The sequence below is a fragment of the Rattus norvegicus genome, chromosome 10 (assembly GCF_036323735.1).
Source record: "Rattus norvegicus strain BN/NHsdMcwi chromosome 10, GRCr8, whole genome shotgun sequence".
Taxonomy (NCBI): Eukaryota; Metazoa; Chordata; class Mammalia; order Rodentia; family Muridae; genus Rattus; species Rattus norvegicus.
Genome location: NC_086028.1, coordinates 42,034,638 through 42,040,867, shown reverse-complemented (window position 1 = coordinate 42,040,867; position 6,230 = coordinate 42,034,638).

Genomic DNA, 6,230 nt, shown 5'->3' with positions numbered 1-6,230 from the left:
TTTCTTGCAACTTGATAGGCATCTCCTTCTTTAAGTTAGGGAAAGTTTCTTCTATTAATTTGTTGAAAATATTTTCTGTGCCTTTGTTGTCTGTTTCATTTCCTCCCTCTATTCCTACTAGTTTTAGATTTGTTCTTTTCATAGTGTTCCATATTTTCTGGATGCTTTATACTTGGATTTTTTTTTAATTTAAAAGTTTCTTTGACTGCAGTGTCCATTTCTTCTACTGTGTTTTCAATGCCTGGGTTTCTCTTTTCCATCTCTTCTTGTGTTCTATTGGTGAGGCTCGTATCCAAAGGTCCTAAGTTTTTCATGTCTACATTTCTCTCAGTTGAGTTTTCTTTGTTGAGTCTACTTTCATATCTTGAACTGCTTTATTAGTTTACTCCCACTGTTTGTGTTTGTAGATATATTTAAGGAATTTATCAATTCCCCTCTTAAGGACCTTTATCATATTCATAAAGGTTATTTTAAGGCCTTTGTCTTATGCTTAAGCTGTGTTGCAGTTCTCAGGGCTATTGTGGTAAAATTGCTGGGCGCTAGTGGGGTCATATTATCCTGACCGATATTTACTGTGTTTTTATGCTGGCATTTAGACATCTGGTTTTGGGATGATTGTAATTCTAGGTCTTGGTATCTGGTCTTGTCTTTGTTTGGTGGGTGTTTAGTTCCTTGGTCTCTATTGCTCTCTCTGGTTCTTAGGAGGGCGTGGTAGCTATGTGTTGGGAATTCTTCTGGGATCTTAATAGGCATGACCACTGGGGCTTCCATGTTAAGTGTGTTTTAGGTATTGGGAGATGACACCTAGGAATGAAGATGGGCTGGGTGCATGGCTAATGGGGTCCAGTGGAAGGAAGAAGACAGGGTGTTCAAACAGGATCTACTTGATCTTCTGTGAATGGAGGCAAACAGTGAGGAGAGGCCACAACTAGTAGTCTGCTACAGATTTGGGGATCAGAGTTGGGGATTTGAAGGAGAGGAGGAAAAGTGAAGATCTGAGGTTCATCTACCTCTTAGCTGGTCTACTTTCTTCCCTGGCAGGTCTGACTGGTGGGTTCCCAGGGAAAGCTTTCTGGTGTTGAGGGGATGGGAAAATGAATGAATTGAAAAAAAAGAAGGTTGGAGATTAAGGTCTGTGTGATCCACTGGAGATAGCGGCAGAGAAGAAGTTCTGTTATAGAGCTGGAGATGAAACTGGGGGATTGAATTTGGAGGAGATGAGAGAGAGGTAAAGATCTGTAGTCAGCCTACTTGCTTTTCTGGCTGGAGTGGCCAAAACATCAGATTTCAAGTATCCTTAAAAATATTTTAATTGACCTGGGGTTGGCCAAGAAAAGGAAGGATTGTGACGACATGGAACAGGGTTTCAAATGACTAACAGGATCACTTGACTAAAGAATAGCTGGGGATAGCTCTTCCAATGGAACTGGGTATTAAATAACTGACAGGATCACCTGACTGAAGAGTAGCAGGTGATAGCTCTTCCAATGGAGAAGAGCTGTATGCCCAAACTCCTGAATAGGAACCTCTAGTAGTGTGTTGCTTTTATTTACTAATGGTTTCCAAAATTGAGAAATTACTTTCAGTATCTTCATTAAACAGCTTCTAACTAGTTCATTAGGCTGATTACTCAATCAAATTAAGTTAACAGCTTCTTTATTCTCTCCTAAATGAGGTGGTGTTTGAACACAAGACTTTAGGGTTACAACACATGTTTTTCTGAAAGAGAAAACAAAAAGCCTTGAAATCATTATTATTATTTTTTTCTGATTAGGTTTCAAGGCAAGACAGAGGAAAGGATAATGAATTATTTTGTCTAAATGTCTTTGTAGTTACATGTTTTCAAATTCTTTTTTTCCTCCTGGACTTATTCAAATGTCTCTTCCACACTTAACTCCAGGGTTTTCTCTGAATGACCTGCTTCCTGCTATTTTTGTGACCATGTTTTAGATATGTCATTGAGATGCATTTTTGAACCACATCCTGGAGAGATGGTTCAGTGTTAAAGAGCACTTGCTGCTCTTGCAGAGGACCTGGGTTTGGTTCCCAGAACCCAAGTAGTAACTCAGCCATTTTTCATGCTATTTCTAGGGAATTCAGTGCCACCTTCTGACCTTTGCTGGAACTGCATGTATGTGGTGCACATACATGTAGACAAAACATGAATACGGATAAAGCAAAAATCTTTAAAAGTATCAAGTGAGGACATTTCTCTCGCATAGCCTCCCATTTTTCATAGTGAGCTCTTTGATTTCCATCCGATGCCTCCCCTGGCCTCCCAAGACCTCTTTATTTTTCCTCTTCAGTCCTTGGAGCAGGCATGGCCATCCTGCTCAGTCTTGCTAGATAGTTTAAGCCACCAAGGGCACAAAGAAGTCCACCAAATATTCTGCACTTTGCCATGGGAGAGATAACTTGGGGACACAGTAACCATCAAGGATATGTTTTGCATAAGGGGCAAGTTTTAGTATGTTCCCAAGGTTGTCTTTCTATGTCCTCCTTATTTAGTTAGTCTTCAGTTCATTCTCTACAAAGCTGCTTCTCTGTATCAGCCTTTGTACACCCAAACACCTGTAACTAATTCCACACCTGAAGAAAAGCCTCATCCTGAGTTTAGGTTTCCTTGAAAGCATGCAAACCTCTTCCACCTCTGGTTGTGTAATGTCTACCAGACCTTTAAGGGCAAAACAAAAACTCAAATGCCTCATTCATACCCCATTTCCCCAGGGCGGAAAAGGTGCTCAGTTTCCTTTCAGCTCCATCTACCTTAGTCATAAAGTTACTGACAAATACTGATAGATGGTTTGTGAATGAGCTTGTGAACTTGTGTTCTGTGTAGATGAAAGAGAGTCACACAAACAAGGAAATAAGGTATCATGAATGAGGATGAGTGACATGAGGGAGTGACTTCTGTCTAGCTCAGTGAGGGAGTATAGGGTCTACTGAGAGGAGATACAGGTAATGAGAAGCTGGGTAATGAGAAGCCAGGCTCAAAGGGATCTGGGTAAAAAACTCTAACCTGAGAAAATGTCAGGTACAAGGAAGATGAAGTGGACCCTGACAATGGGATAGAAGCTGATAGAGATGAAAAGTATTGACCAAGGGAAATGGGGTATGGGGAATCATGTGGGTAGAGTCTCTTTTACAGAACCTGTATATGAAATGGTGATGTGTCAGTAGCTATCATAGGACAATAATTGATAATTATTGGCCCACCCTTTTGAGCAGATCTCAGTATGAAGATGTACTGTCTCATAGGGATGTTATATAGACAAATAGATAACGTCTCAATTCTTTATGAGGATCCTATAAGAATTCCCAAAATTATGTCAGTATTTATTAAGCTCTTTTATGGTAGGACTCCTGTTAGATTATTTTCTGATAGTCAAAATTGCAGTGGGATCTCTGTCAGTCTCCCATGTGTCATCAGTTAATTGTTTCTAATGTAACCAGACTTTCTACTACTCAGAACACATTCTAAGAGGTCATAAAACCATTAACCAAAGGTCATAAAAGGGAACTAACAATTTATTATAGGTGCTAGGGCAGAAGATAAAATATTGACTGGTTTTATTTATACAAAACTTCACTAATAACTTGTAGGTTTTAACTTTCAATGAACCTGTGGAGCTGTGACAGGTGATGAATGTCTAGCCAGATAATTACTCCTGATGAATATGCAGGTAAACATTCACCGTTGTAAACTTCTTATTCGATTTATGGTTTGAGTTTAGGTAAACTTGGGATGAACTTTTAAACATGTAATCATGTATTCTGAAAGATGTATAAGTGCTGAGGACAAATTTTGGACATAACACTTCTTAGACAAAGAGGCCAAGAAGAATTTTCTCTTACCCTCCCTTTTCATTCATTCTGTTCCCCCCCCCCCTTTCTTAGCGCTTTCATAGAAAACTTTTCACAACTTAATAATAAACCCTATAATCACTTTTCAGTGTCCCCTTTTCTTCCTGTGACTTCTATTAGCAGGCGAGCAGTTCCTACTGAGATAGAACAGAGGCCAAATTACTTAATCCCCTGCTGTTAGGCTATAGGTGTCAGTAGTCTAAGCCAGCAGCTTTTTACCCTCAGAAAGAGCAAGAGAGTTTTTAGGACTTTCAAAAAAGTTATATCAGCATTTCACTGTAGTTAGGGTGCTACAACTTCAGGCTGGGAGATTATCAGTCTTTAAAGCCACACAAGAGTCCTACTCTGTGCTCCACTTCAATCCTCTCCAGGCTGGGAGGCTCCCGGCAGTGATGGGCATGGAGAAGTTGGCCCAGACTCAGCTTGGACAACTCGCTATCATGGGCCAGAGGACATGCACATCAGTGTGTAAGAGCTCTTTCTGTTGGAAGCTTACGTCCTAAATTGTACTCAACCAAAGATAATCTTGTCTCTGGGAGATGCTTGGTGATACCTGAACACACTTCATATTCCACACTTGAAGGAAAGGGATGCTTGCTAGAGGTCTTTAGTGAATGGAGTGACCCGTTTGTCACCTGCAACTAGCAACTAGAGCTGGTGTTGGTGTTTAATAGTATCAATGTGGCTCATTTTCTTTCCTGACTGTGATTACTTTTGTGAATCAGACGCTCACTCACTGTACTCTTGTCCCTTATAGCATATGCCTGTGGGCATGGTCGTGTCTTACCCAGGCTTGTTAGGAGCTTGAGTGTACTTTGTTCTGGGGAAGAAAAATCAAGCATATCCGTTCCCATGGGGGAGAATGTGGCCCCCAGCAGATCTCTCAACTAGTCCTGGCTGCAGGGCTACCAGCCAGCAAAGAGGGAAGGGAGACTGAGTTGAGTGCAAGAGACTTTATAGGTTGAGCTCCCTCTCTCTTTTTAGGCAGATAGCATCTTTGTTCCTTGCCTGATGGAATACCTGGCCTTGTCTGCTCTGGCCTCTGATCGATACCCTCGGGTCCACTCTTCTGCTGTCAGCTTATGTCATGGTTTGAATATGCTTGACCCAGGGAGTGGCATTATTTAATGTGTGGCCTTGTTGGAGTAGGTGTGTTACTGTGTGTGTGGGCTATAAGACCCTCATCCTAGCTGCCTGGAAGTCAGTCTTCCACTAGTAGCCTTCAGATGAAGATGTAGAACTCTCAGCTCCTTCTGCCTGGATGCTGGCACACTTCCTGGATTGATGATACTGGACTGAACCTCTGGACCTGTAAGCCAGCCCCAATTAAATGTTGTCCTCACAAGAGTTGCCTTGGTCATGGTGTCTGTTCACAGCAGCAAAACCCTAACTAAGACAGCTTACTTCCTACAATTCAGTTTCTCCCTGGCTTGAATTCAAAGTCCTGTCATCTTCTAACCTGCTTGCTCAACTTAAGATCTTTGTCCTTGTACCATTCTGTTGTTTGACTGTCATTCATATGGTACATGCTACTTTCGCTAATTGATTAGGGCTGGGGGTGGAGGTCGCATTTGGACAGATTGATTCTCTGTTGTGGGGTGTGTTATTACACCTAGATCTCTAGTCACTAAAGACCTCTAGCAACATTCTTTTCCTTCGTATGTGGAAAGTGAAATGTGTTCATATGTCACCAGAGATAAGGTTATCTTTTGAGTATCGTAAATGATGTAAGCTTCCAACAGAAAGAGCTGTCAGAGCTCTGGTAGGCATGTCTATAATGGACTCCTTTAATTATTAGTGTGTGTGTGTGTGTGTGTGTGTGTGTGTGTGTGTGTGTGTACAGTTCCCTAGGCTGTAGGCCCTGAACTGTACAAGAGTGGAATGTTTGCAAGCAGACCTGCATGAATTTATTTCTCTCTGCTCTTGACCATGGATGTGAAGTGACTAGCTGTTCTGAGGTCCTTCACTGTGACTTCTCTGCTGTGATGGAGGTAACCTGGAATTAAAAGCCAAATAAGACCCTTTCCCCACTATGTTGCTTTTTATCGGGGAATTTCACCACAGTAACAGAAATTAAACTGGACTAGAGAAGATAGGTTTTTGCCCTCTTTCCTTCACATCATGAATGAGAACTGAACCTTAGGTGGTAGAATGTCACTCAGATTAAGGTCAATACCAGCCACACAAGTAGATGTCTTCCTAGCTGTCAAATAGAGTCTGGTGCTTCTTTTGGCATGGGGACATTTCAAGTAAGGCAGAAGGGCAGAGATCCCAGAGAGAGAATTGACTAGAGTTCAGACCAAGCCATTCAATAGATACATGACCATGTATCTCAAGTCTCCATTTCCTCTTCTGGGGGGGCATTA